General features: G+C 45.0%; 1 protein-coding gene across 3 annotated transcripts in view; it reads left to right on the forward strand.

Moving 5' to 3' along the window:
• Window positions 1-13415, forward strand: part of KCTD1 (potassium channel tetramerization domain containing 1) — a 145968-nt gene that overhangs the window by 12489 nt on the left and 120064 nt on the right. The window contains exon 1 of one of the 3 annotated variants that reach the window (XM_043539702.1): window positions 265-388. The exons of 1 other annotated variant lie outside the window; for it this stretch is intronic. The gene's annotated coding sequence lies outside the window, so the exon portion shown is untranslated. Of the gene's footprint in view, window positions 1-264; window positions 389-13415 lie in introns of those variants that run through there. One more of the 3 variants, XM_043539703.1, reaches the window with a different exon arrangement.

Genomic DNA, 13415 nt, shown 5'->3' on the forward strand with positions numbered 1-13415 from the left:
CCTATCTTCACCTGGTTTAAAGATTGAGCTGGGGCTTAGGTTAAAATAGGGGCCTAGATGCCTACCTGAGGCAGCAGTATGCCTGGTCATGGGCAGAAATGTAGATGCCTAGGGAACTTTTACAGGGGAAATGCACCTAATGAATTTAGGTAATTACAGGGTTTGGTGGTAGCTGAGTGGGTGTTCTGTGTATAGCAGTAGTACCTAAATCCCTTTGTGGATCTGGGCCTGAGTTATTTGTTGAACCTGGAGTACTCAGAGCAGGTGAGGCTCATCATCCAATTAGGCATTCATAAATAGGCCTGGATGGCTTTGAGCAAGAGCTGGTAGTGATAGGAGAAGACTCCAGGTTTAGAGAGGAAGTCTCTGTAACTCAAAGTGGATTTTGGTATGTATCTGATTTATCCCTGGGCCAAAATCCTCTATATTCATTTATCTCTTGCTCTTAAATGTGTATAGAACTATATGCTGCCTATCCCAAAGTTCCAGATGATCAGAGTGGTTTAAGGCACAGCTTCTATTTGAGTTGAAACATAAAGTTATAACCTGCTCACAGAGAAGGATTTCATTCCATTTGAGAATGATTCTTGTGTGACTTGTGAGAGAGGGTTCCAATGTGGTTTTCTCTATACTACCATAGTGGCTTTATTTTACAATATAGTGTCATGAGCCAAGATAGTAATGAAGGAAACCTCTTCCTGATCTGAATCATGATCAGTATGGTCTGAAATATGAGACAAGCTGGGCCTTGTAGGGTCTTGTGGATGATTTCAGAGAGGTTGTACCAAATATAGGGGTCCAAGTGAAAGAAGGTATAGAAGCTATTGTGTGAAAAGCTGAGGGAAAGGGCTGTTTAATCCACTAGCGTGGCACTGGACTGGCACTCAGGATACCTGGATTCTATTCATGGTTCTGCTTGTGACCTTGGGCAAGTTACTTCCCCTCTGTGCCCCAGTCTTCCCATCTGCAAAATGTAAAGCACTTGGAGCTAGGTGGTAATTCATTTATTATATTATAACTCTTATTCCAGCTAGTGTAACTACAGAGTCATATAAACCTTAAATTATTTTAAAATCTTACTAAGTTATTTGCCTCAGTAATATACTCCAGATGTAAATGCCACAGTTTATGTATAGGTAAACTAACCCTCTTACCCACTGAAATGCTGATGCCTTTTTAAATTCGTTCAGGTGCCCTCTACTCCTTCTATTTTTAAAGGTGTCTGGTTTCTCCTTGTTCAGACAATTTATTTTATGTACCTCAATTTTGTCCTCTTTTTTTACTCTTCTCCTTTCCAAATAAAATAGTTCTAGTCTTAATCTTTCTCTGTTTAGAATCCCCCCCCCCCCCCCACATGTTTCTAATCACTTTTATTGCCTCTAGCTATCTAATTTAGTTATCTATCACTCCTCCTCTCACTGGATCTTTTAAAGCTAGTTCAAAAGCCATCAGCGGGAAGGAAACTTAAGGATGGTCTTGTGGTTAAAGTGTATCACGAGGTGTCAAAAGTTCTATTCCCAGATCTCCTGCTATGTGATCTTGGGCTTGTTGTTTAACTGCTGTGTACCTCCGTTTCCCCAGCTGCACAAGGGGATGATAACTTTTACATATGGGTGTTGTGAGGCTCACTTAACGTAAAGTGCTGTTTGACTATTGGATGGAAGGGGCTGTAGAAGTGCAGCATATGAAATATAGTAATTTAATTTGTTTTTCCAAGATGGGGTTCTGGGTTTGGCTGTTGAGGTGTGTAATTCCTTTTTAACTCTTTAACAGCATATCATAGGAATGTTTTGTATCTGTTACACTAATGCAACATTAGGTTCCAAATAAATTCAGTTGGGTCATTTCTCTTTGATGTTTATGGTGAACATCAAATGGAAAGTCTGAATTACAAATTCGATAGGACAAATAGACTCATGGTTGTAATGTGTCCTAAGAGAGCCCCCATTTAAGCCCTGTTGGGAGCGAAATACAGAGCAGTCTCTGGTCCCCCTATATAGTAGCACAGGGCCCAAACCTGTAAGGTGCTAAGTACCCTCCACTCCCATTCCTGCTTAGTAGGTTTCAGGATGAGGCCATAAGGACTGCTGGCTTGTCCCCAGTTTAATAGACTAATTAACATCGTGGTAAATTAGGAATACCAAGCTCTTCAAAAGCACTATTAGGGATCACCAAACTAGTTGGATGCTAGGGACAACACAAGGGGTTTACAACCTAATTTTTAATGTGAAACTTGGGGATACAAAATTTTGGTCATAATTGAGGTATTTCTCACCTGCTCTATATCTGCCTATTCCTCTCCCTTCCCTTCGTCCTTGGCACCTCTCTTCTCCTGTAGCACTCTCAAGAAAATTCTAAGTGGCACTACTTTCAGATCCTATCTAGTTAGGATACATCGCACCCCTGCCCCGATTTGTTTGGTCTTTGTTCCCCTCGCTCTAAGGAGGGGGCCCAACCCTGCAAGATTTTTCACATGAGACTGATGAAGTCAGTAGGGCTACTTCTACGATTAAGGGCATCAGAACTGGCCCTAAGGCTGGTATCTTCTCTGCAACTCTAAAAGAAGAGGGGGTTGGACTGCATTGTCTAGCAGTGGAAGCCAGTGGTGGGGGTGTCTTTTTTGTTTTTGTTCTCTTCTTCTCCCACCTCCACTGCAGATGAAGCTGCTGGGGGGGGTGTAACATTTTCTGTGAAAATCAATGGAATCTATCAGATTCTCAAAGCTTAGACCTGTGCTTCCCTTTGCCTCCACTTGATGGGCAGCTGGCCCTGCCAGCCTCTCACTACTTGCTGTGACCATTATGTAAATCTAACCATGGACTATATTTGCTCTTTCACCCAAGCAGTTATCACACACATTTCCCTAACACTTCAAAATTATGCCTTCCAAACATTTCCTAACATAAAGTTAAGTCATCTATTGCCAAAGTGATTTTTCAGCCCTAGTGGGCATGTGTTTTTTTTTTTCTTTTTTTGTATAGTTCAGATAGTTTGAAGCTCTTTTACACAGGCTGCCAAGGGTCAGTTGCTGGGTATATTCAGAAATATATATTTTTAAAATTACTCTGTGCCCTAAAATGATCTGTGATGTTCCCCTGTCATGGATTCCCTTTAAAACTGCTCATTTGAGTGTAACATTTCCTTCCTTATGCAGGCTATTGGACCACACAGGGTATAGTACAAAAAAGTGGGTTTGTTTCTTCTCTTCCCCACCCCCCCACCTCTGATCCCAAGCCTACAGCTGCATCAGAGCAGATGACCCCTCATCCCACACTGACTTCTGGAGGCAACAAGCAGGTGGACCGTGTACCCTTGCAGAGCCCCAGTGAAGTCAGTGAGTGTGCATGCATAGTGATCTGGTAGGTTGCAGCTCTGGAGCCTCAATCCTTCAGTCTCTCACTTAGTAAAGCTGCCAGTCCTCAGCCTCCAAACTGAAACACCTTGCTCATCATGTTCAGATCCTAGTCTTTCTCCTCAGACTTTCCACTTCAGGTCCCTCTGCTCTCATTGGCCTCAGTGGGAACAGGAAAAGATCCTCCCATCCCTCTCAAGCTTTTGGCATTCTTCTCTCAATACTTGTTTTCTCTATCCAGGCTTAAATGCTGTGCACCTGGTTTTTAAACTGATTAAAGTGGTTTGTCCTAAAATAGCAGTGAGATGATAAAACAAAACACGTGGTGTTTTTAGGTTTTTAAACCAAGACTTTTCTCTCTTGTTTTCCACTTACTCCCTGGGGCATGTCAGCTTGATAACGCATCCAGCTCTTTTCTAGAATCCTGCTAGTGTCCTTGATCTTTGTGAAGCGTGTTTCAGCACCAAAAAACTTGTCATTTTCCCCCTAAATGCCCTGCAATGACCTTTGCTTAAGGTTGCATTTGTGTGTGTCTGTGTGAAATGCAGCTGTGACAAACACAACTGAAACTTCAGTCTTGTGACTAGGCTAGTATTAAAGGGGAAAAAAAATAAAAATGCCAACTAGACCAAAAAGTAGGACCCAGTGAAAGCCTTTTGGAGCAGGAAGAGAAGCATGACAACTAACCCCTGCACTGTATTGAAGTAAAAATAAACCAATAAATGCCCTGGCTCTGGAGGAAAGAGAAGGGTTTGGCAAGAGTAGGAAACTAGTTTTTTAAAAAAAGAAAAATATTAAAATCCTTGGCATCAGAATGGAACTACTTAAGTATACCATAATTGCGTCACAGAAGGCATGCGTACCCTGAAACCAAAAAGGAAGCAGAAAGGCAAGACCAAACAAACAGTGTGATGAACCAAACAGGTGACCTTCAGGAAATGGAAATCTAGCCTAAGGAAAGGAACATAAACTAAGGCAGGAAAAATGTAAAAATGGAAAGGAGGAAATCTAGGAGGAAATTTTCAAGAGCAAATAGCCAAATACATCGAATAAGTTTGTTTGTTTTTTTAAAAAAATCAAATATTTTCAAGAGAATTGGTGGGTCTGCTAGACTAGCTGAGAGTTAAGGGTGCAATTAAAGATGACAAGGACATGGCAGAGGCTAAATTATTTTTTTTGCTTTGGCCTTCTGCAGGAAGGATGCTGGGGAGATACCCACCCCATACCAGTCTATTCAGATAATAAAAATGGGGCCCTAAGATTGAGGTGTTGTAAGAGGAAGTAGAGGATCACAATGATAAAGTACCAAGACATCCAGCTCAGATGACATTCACCAAGAATTTTGAAGAAATTTAGGAATGAAGTGGTTGGTAGTGGTTAACAAAATTGTACTGTATCTCATTAAAATCCATTACCTTCCTGCATCAGAGAATGGGAGGATGGCAAATGTCTGTCTCTTACGAAGGTGTTAATCGTTGACCAGAAAAATTGGTTGAAAATAATTAGGGAGTTACAAATCGTTTAGATTGACACCCAAAAGTGTTCTCTAGGACTAATTTTTAATACATTTATTAAATATCTGAATGGTGAGGTGACAAATTTGCAAATGAGATACAATTATTTAGTCAAGACCAGAGAAGACTAGATAACTTCAAAGGAACCTACTAAAGCTCGGTGAAGGAGCACAGTGGAATTCAGTGTTGACAAATGCAATGTAATACAGACAGGTAGAAATACTTTGAACTATTCATACGTGTTACGGGGTTCTAAAAAACTGTACCAAATTGGGGAAAGACCTGGGCATCATTGTATACAAATCAATTAAAACCTTGCCTCACGTTGGGTGGGGGTGGGGAGAAGCAAACAAAATGTGAGGGCATATAAAGAATGGGATAGAAAATAGTTCAACTATACACTCTCACTTGGGGTGAGATCCTTACATTCACTCCAGCCCCATTGAGCCAGGTTATGGTGCTGGAGTGCCATAAAGGGGGTGGGGGGGGGGGGAAGTAGGGAGATGGGCATAAAGAGGCTCTCAAAGCCAAGGTTCCAGCTGGGGGAGGATTTCTTTGGTGCAGGTAGACAACTGTTAGGCTGCCTTCCAAGCACCTCTTGCAAGCTCTGGTGTAGGGGACCTGGCTGCAGGTGGGAGGGGGAGTGCTGCTGGCATAGCTGTGGAGATTCTGAACAGCACTGCAGCTCTCAGGGCAGCCTGGGGAGGCTGCTGTGACTTAGGCCCCAGAGTTGTCTAAGTGATGCTGGGAGTCTCTCCAGTCCCTGGAGCAGCCCAGGATTCGGAGGGCACATAGGTGGCTTAAAGCCAGCGCGCAAGATGTGGCAGAACTCTCTTGAATGCCATTGTGGCACTTTTGGGGGCATGCCAGTACTTCTGTGCCAGAAGTACCGGAAGTATGTTCTGGCATTTCTTTCTTCCAGGATTCTCTCACAGCTCTCCCTCTGGACTGCGAGCTCTGTGCTGCACCTAAGAGGCACCACCCAAATTGTCATCCCTGCAATACGGTGTCAGTTTTGGTCACCTTTTCTTAAAAAAAGAAATAGAAGGACCCCAAAGATGTGCTTGTGATTTATTTATTTTAAATCCCCCAGGAATACTCAGATGGAAGTCTAAATATTGGGACTGTTAAGGTTAGAGAGGAGACCTGTAAGGGAGAACACACACAAATATGTACAAAATAATGTTGTTGAGGAGGCGCACTTCATTTTAATCTTTCCTAGAACACCACAACAGGGGTGGTGTAACAATGGGAAAGCTTTTTAAAGAGTAGCTTTCTTCTGACCATGAACTTTATTAGAATATGGAAACTAGTATTATCCCAAAGGTGTGCTCTGCTTTTCTGAAGAGCTTCTATCCAGAACTCACCCCTTCGCCCCCCCTCCAAAATCTGGCTTTGTTATAGATTTAAAGAAACAGTTCACATTCTCACCAAGAGGACATTTAATAAAATGGAATGTCCGCAAATTGAAAACTGATGCAAGGAAATGTATATTTTACCCACTTCATAATTTACCTGTGGATCTCCTGGACACAGGTACCACTAAGCGCAAGAGCTTACTATAATTCACTCAGTTCAGCTCTGGGTGGTAGCAATGGATGGCACCCATCTTCAGCAGCATGCCAGCCTTCTGGTCCTGGCTGGCATTGCTCCCCAAGCTATTAGGCACGAAGTCAGGGCCCTGGCCACGTTATTGCACACAATCAACTATCAAGATGGCTTACTTCATGACTGCATCTTAAAGCCCCACCAAAAACACCAGCTAAAGTCAAGATGCCCCTTTTCTGAAATAGTTGAGCCTCTCAGACAGTACATCAGACACAACCTTTCTAAGGATCAGCAGCAATCTGTGGTTGGATCAAGAACACATTTCTTGGTAGTTGTGTCCTCTAGTCTCTCTGGATCAGCTCACGCATTCCCCTTAGAACAGCCATATGAACCAAAAGATCCTTCTTCATTACAACAGGATGTGTTGTTGCAGGCAGTTTAACTTGCGTCTTTACTGTTGGGACTGCTTGATGGTAGATGGATGTGCTTGATGTCTGTGTGATCCTGCCATGATAGAGTGGCTACATCACTTCCCCAGCATCTAATTCATTGTGCCGTCAGACTCCATACACCAGAAGAAGCAGTGTGTAGCCTTCTGATGAACAGAGGTATGTGAGTGGAGCTAATGGGGGAGAGACGACTATATAAAAGTTGTTAAAAAGCATAAAAATGAAAGAAAGTGAGGAAGGAAAAACTGCACAGAAAAGATAAGGAAATAGAGAACAGGTGGAAGTGAGAAAATAGACCAAAAAAGGGGAGATGACCACAACTGCATCAGGTTATGGGGGTTGTGTGTGTATTGTTACACAAAGCCATCCTAAGGGTCTAGGAGATTCCACAAAAAAAAAAAGCCTGGGAACCGCTAATCAGAAAGTTAGTCTATTTTAAATATGATTTATTTTTAATTGTGTTCTGTTGTGTTGGAGATCAGTAAACATGGAGCTATAAACCGACGCAACTATAATAGACTTTGAATAAACTTGCAGCAAATACTGTCAAAATAATTCCAGGGTGTAAGATTCTAGTAACCAGGGAGGAGAGCTTGTATACATTTTATGACTGCAAAATAAAATTCACGAGCTGTATGTGAAAACCTAGTTCATTCTCATGACATCTATTTTATGTTCCATGTCAGTGCAACAATGAAGTCAGAAATCCATCTGGTGAGTGATAACCTCCCTGCAGATTTCGAGTTTATTGTTATGAGCTTGATCTTACCTCCTACTAGCCTGGGGTGGGCAAACCTTTTGGCCCGAGGGCCATATCTGGGAATAGAAATTGTATGGTAGGCCATGAATGTTCACAAAATTGGGGGTGGGGTTTGGAAGGGGGTTGAGGGCTCTGGCTGGGGGTGCAGACTCTGACCTGGCAGAAACTAGGAGTTCAGGGTGCAGGAGTGGGCTCCGGCTGGGAGTGCGGGTTCTGGGGTGGGGCTGGGGATGAGGGGTTTGGCCGGCAGGAGGGTGCTCCGGGCTGGGATTGAGGAGTTTGGAGAGTGGGAGGGGGAATCAGGACGAGATCAGGGGGTTGGGGTATGGGGGGCGGGGATCAGGAATGCAGGCTCTGGGCAGCACTTACCTCAAGTGGCTCCTGGAAGCAGCAGCATGTCCCTTCTCCAGCTCCTATGCAGAGGCACAGCCAGGCAGCTCTACACACTGCCTGTCCACAGGCACCACCCCTGCAGCTCCCATTGGATATGGTTCCTGGCCAATGGGAGCTGCAGGGGCAGAGCTTGGGGTGGGGGCAACATGCAGAGCAGATCCCCTGGCTGGGAGCCGGAGAGGGGCCATGCTGCTGCTTCCTGGAGCCGCATGGAGTGGCCCCTGACCCTGCTCCCCAGCGGGAGCTCGAGGGCCGGATTAAAATAGTTTGCCCACGCTTGTGCTAGCCAAGGAAAGATGCCATGGATTTCAAAGCAAACAGGATTGAGTCCTACACATTGTCCCCCTATGGAGACTTTCCAATCCAGAGGCTACTTTTCCTATTACAATGGCTTTTTTTTAAATCCTTCCTCCCACAGTGGTCACATTTCTACTGGAAAGTTTATTCTGCTGCTAGCAAATATTTTCATTTAAAGATGTGCTTACATGAAATCTTGAATGTTCTGGGATGGTCAAGAGAGAAATTTTTTTTAAGTAAAGTTTTTGACTCAGTCCCACACGACGTTCTCATAAGCAAACTTAATGTAGTCCAGATGAAATTACTATAAGGTGGGTGCACAACTGGTCTACAGACTAAACTCAGAGTAGTTATCAATGATTCACTCTCGTACAAGGAGGACTTATGTAGTGGGGTCTCATTGGGTCAGTCCTGGGTCTGGTACCACTCAATAATTTAATTAATGACTTGGATAATGAGTGGAGAGTGCATATAAAATCTGCAGCTAATAACAAGCTAGGAAGGGTTGCAAGCACTCTGGAGGACAGGATTGGAGTTCAAAATGACCTTGACAAATTGGAGAATTGATCTGAAATAAAAAAGATGACCCTCAATAATGGCAAGTGCCAAGTACTTCATTTAGGAAGGAAAAATTGCAGCTCACCTACAAAATGGGGATAACTGGCTAGGTTGTAGTACTGCTGATAAGATTCTGGGGGTTACAGTTAGGGCCCTACCAAATTCACAGTCCATTTTAGTCAATTTTGCAGTCATATGATTTTTAAAATGGTCAAATTCATGGTTTCAGATGGTTATGTCTGAAATGTCAATGTTGTAACTGTGGGGGTCCTGACCCAAAAATGGATCATGGGGAGGGGGTGTCACAAGGCTATTGTAGGAGAGTCATGGGATTGACACCCTTACTTCTGCACTGCTGCTGAGGCAGGGAACGGCCTTCAGAGCTGGGCAGACAGAGCAGCAGCTACTGGCTGAACAACTTATTTTATCAGCCATTTAAACAAAACAGAATCTAACGCATATCTAGCTAGATGGCTTACTGACTTTTTTCAGGAGTTCTGACCTGCATTCCTGCTCTGGTCCCAGCAAAAAAAACACAGACAGAGAGAACTCTTTGTTTCCCCCCACCCCCTCCAGCTTTGAAAGTATCTTGTCTCCTCACTGGTCATTTTGGTCAGGTGCCAGCGAGGTTGTCTTAGCTTCTTAACCTTTTACAGGTGAAATGGTTTTTCCTCTGGCCAGGAGGGATTTAAAGGTGTTTACCCTTCCCTTTGTATTTATGACCCATCCCCCAAATCACAGATGGGTGAAATGCTGGCTGTGATTTCTTCCTGGAGCTCTAGGAGAAAACAGAGTTAATAAGACACATGCACCTCTAAATATACTACCAAGTATATAAAGACTAACGATATTTTCCACATCTCAAGGACGATTTTAACCAGTTGATTCTGGGAAACTTTCATGGGAGAATGCATCAGCCACTTTGTTAGAAGCTCCTGAGATGTGTTGGATGTCAAAATCAAAATCTTGGAGAGCTAAACTCCACCAAATAAGTTTTTTGTTATTTCCTGTGGCAGTATGAAGCCACTGTAGAGCAGCATGGTCAGTTTGCAGGTGGAAACGCCATCCCCAAACGTATGGGCGTAGCTTTTCCAGAGCGTAGACAATGGCGTAACATTCTTTTTCACTGACTGACTAGTTGCTTTCCCTCTCAGACAGCTTCTTGCTGAGAAACACTACAGGGGGGAATTCTTGATCCAGTCCTTCCTGCATTAAATCTGCTCCCACACCACACTCGGACGCATCTGTGGTTAGTAGGAACGGTTTGTCAAAGTCTGGGGCCCTTAGCACAGGGTCAGACATGAGTGTCGCTTTAAGCTGGTTAAAGGCCTTCTGACACTCTTTGGTCCACCAAACAGCATTTGGCTGTTTCTTTTTGGTTAGGTCTGCCAGTGGGGCAGTGATTTGGCTGTATTGTGGTACAAATCGCCTGTAATATTCATGCAAAAACGTATCTCCCCATCTGGTTTGGGAACTAGAACCACTGGAGATGCCCATGCACTGCCAGAGGGGCGGATTACACCCATCTGTAGCATATCCTGGATCTCCCATTCTATAGCAGTTTTAGCTTGAGGAGACACCCAGAAAGGTTGGACTTTAATTGGGTGAGCATTACCTGTGTCAATGGAGTGGTATGCCCATTCAGTCAGTCCTGGGGTGGCTGAGAACGTCGGCGCATAGCTAGTGCACAGCTCCTTGATCTGCTGTCGCTGCATACGCCCAAGGGTCATGGAGAGGTTCACCTCTTCCACGCCACCAGCACTTTTCCCTTCGTAGTAGACACCTTCAGCCACTCAGCCACGCCACTCGGCGTCATCTCCTCCCTGGGCTGTAAACTGACAAACCTTTAATTCTCTGGAATAAAAGGGCTTTAGAGAATTTAATATGGTACACCTTAGGCTTTCAGTTGGAGGTGGGGAATGCTATGAGATGATTAACAGCTCCCAGGCACTCCTGGACCGTGAATGGCCCTTCCCATGACACTTCCATTTTATGGGCCTGGTGCACCTTTAAGACCATGACCTGGTCCCCTACTTTGAAGGAACACTCTCTGGCATGTTTATCATACCAGGCTTTTTGCTCTTTTTGAGCATCCTTTAGGTTTTCTTTAGCAAGGGCTAAAGAGGTTTGGAGGGTGTTTTGTAGGTTGGTTACAAAGTCCAGAATGTTAGTTCTTGGAGAAGGTGTAAACCCCTCCCTTGCTGCTTTACCAACTGTAATGGCCCCTTATGGTTCCTCCCTCCCCCACGCGGCCATATACAAGTTCAAATGGTGAAAACCCTAAACTGGGACGTGGTACAACTCTGTAGGCAAAGAGCAACTGCTGCAACACTAGGTCCCAATCACTGGAGAGCTCATTTATGTATGATGGCCCCCCAAAGTCCCATTAAATTTCTCCACCTGGCCATTTGTTTGATGATGGTAAGGGGTGGCAACCAAGTGATTCACCCCATGAGCTTCCCAAAGGCTTTCCACAGTTCCTGCCAGGAAATTAGTTCCTGCATCTGTGAGGATGTCGGAGGGCCAACCTACCCTGGCAAAAATGTCTGCTAGTGCCTGGCACACACTCTTAGCCCTGGTGTTGCTTAGAGCTACTGCTTCCGGCCATTGGCTGGCAAAATCCATGAAAGTCAGTATGTACTGCTTTCCTCTGGGTGCCCTTTTCAGAAAAGGACCCAGAATATCCACAGCTACTCACTGAAATGGAACTTCAATGATGGGGAGTGGCTGGAGAGGGGCTTCGACTTGGTCTTGGGGTCTTTGCACTCTTTGGCATACCTCACAAGACCAGACATAGGTAGAAACATCCTTGCCCATTCCCTCCCAGTGGAATGACCTCCCCAAACGGTCTTTGGTCCTGTTCACCCCAGCATGGCCACTAGGATGATCATGGGCCAAGCTCAAGAGCTTTATCCGGTACTTAGTTGGAATTACCAACTGTCTCTGAGGATGCCCGTCTTCAAGGTGTCCACCAGAAAGAGTTTCCTTTATATAAAAGTCCTCTTTCTACAACAAACCTGGATCGATTAGAAGAGCTGAGAGGCAGTGGATTGCTCCGTGCCACTGTCCAAGCTCTCTGGAGGCTTTCATCTGCTTCCTGTTTGGTCTGGAACTGTTCCCTTGATGCTGGAGACATCAGTTCCTCATTGAATTGTGGACCTAGGCTTGGTCCCTCTGGAAGCGATGTAGGGGATGGGGCTGTTTCCGTTGACTGTGAACCACTCTCCGCTGGTGCACTATGTTTGGGTTCAGGCTCCGGCTGAGACTCTTGTGTAGGGTTATCGGCTGCTGCCAGTTCAGGTTCGGTGGGGCCCTCTGGTGTTGGGGTTGCAAGTACGGGATTCAGTGCTGGCAATGGGTCTGGTGCTGGTTGTTCCGCCGGTTCTGGGACTGGCTCTGTCTGGGTCTCTGGGACTGGATCCACTACTGCTGTTGCAGACGTTGGCATGGGGTCTGGGTCCATCACCTCTGACCGGGTCCTGGTAGAAGTTTCAGGAACAGAGCTAGGAATGACAGCTTGGATAGCCTGGCTGCGGGTGACCATTCCCACCCTCTTGGCCCGCTTCACACAATTGGCGAAGTCTTCCCCCAACAGCATGGGGATGGGATAATCATCATAGACTGCAAAAGTCCATGTTCCTGACCAGCCCTTGTACTGGACAGGCAACTTGGCTGTAGGCAAATTGAAAGGGTTGGACTTGAAGGGTTGAATTGTCACTTGGATCTCTGGGCTGATTAAATTTGGGTCCACTAAGGAAGCATGGATAGCTGACACTTGTGCTCCGGTGTCCCTTCACGCGGTGACACCTTCCCGCCCACACTCAGTTAGTTTCCCTCCACGCTGAGAGTAACTATCTGGGGAGTGTCTGGGCCTGAAGACCTCTGGTGTGATTCCGGTGCAATGAACTGTAATCTGTTGGGGTTCTTGGGGCAGTTGGCCTTTACATGCCCTGGCTCATTACATTTAAAACATCATCCAGCTGACGGGTCACTGGGGCGAGGTGGGTTGCTGGACAACAGTGTGGCTGGATAATAAGGTGTCTGGAGTATTCCTTGGTGTGTAGTTGGGGCCTTGGGTTGCCCCCAATAGTAGAGTGTGGTCTGAGGGTGTCCCTTCTGGTATGCGCTCCAACTGCGACCAGGGTTGTTCCTCTCTCCTTCCTCCACCCATTTTGTTCTGGCTTGCCCCACCTCTCTGGCGGTCTGGGACTGCTCGTATCGATCAGCATAAAAAGCAATACTTTCTGGTAAGTCCATTTCCTTAGCCCATAAACACTATTTTATTTCCTCCTTGGACATAGTCAGGAATTGCTCCTGAGCTATCAAATCATACATTCCATCAAAGATAGTGACACCCCTTCCTTGGACCCATTTATCTAACAGATCCTTCATCTGGTTTAGATAAGCCACATTACTTAGTCCAGGCCCTCTCTTAAGGGTTCGAAATTTTACTCTGTACATTTCAGATGTAATTTGAAATTGCTTTAAAACCAAATCCTTGAACTTCTTATAGTCAGAAGCCTCATCAATAGGTATCTTACTGA

Source organism: Chelonia mydas, chromosome 2, assembly GCF_015237465.2.
Source record: "Chelonia mydas isolate rCheMyd1 chromosome 2, rCheMyd1.pri.v2, whole genome shotgun sequence".
In the NCBI taxonomy this organism is placed as follows: domain Eukaryota; kingdom Metazoa; phylum Chordata; order Testudines; family Cheloniidae; genus Chelonia; species Chelonia mydas.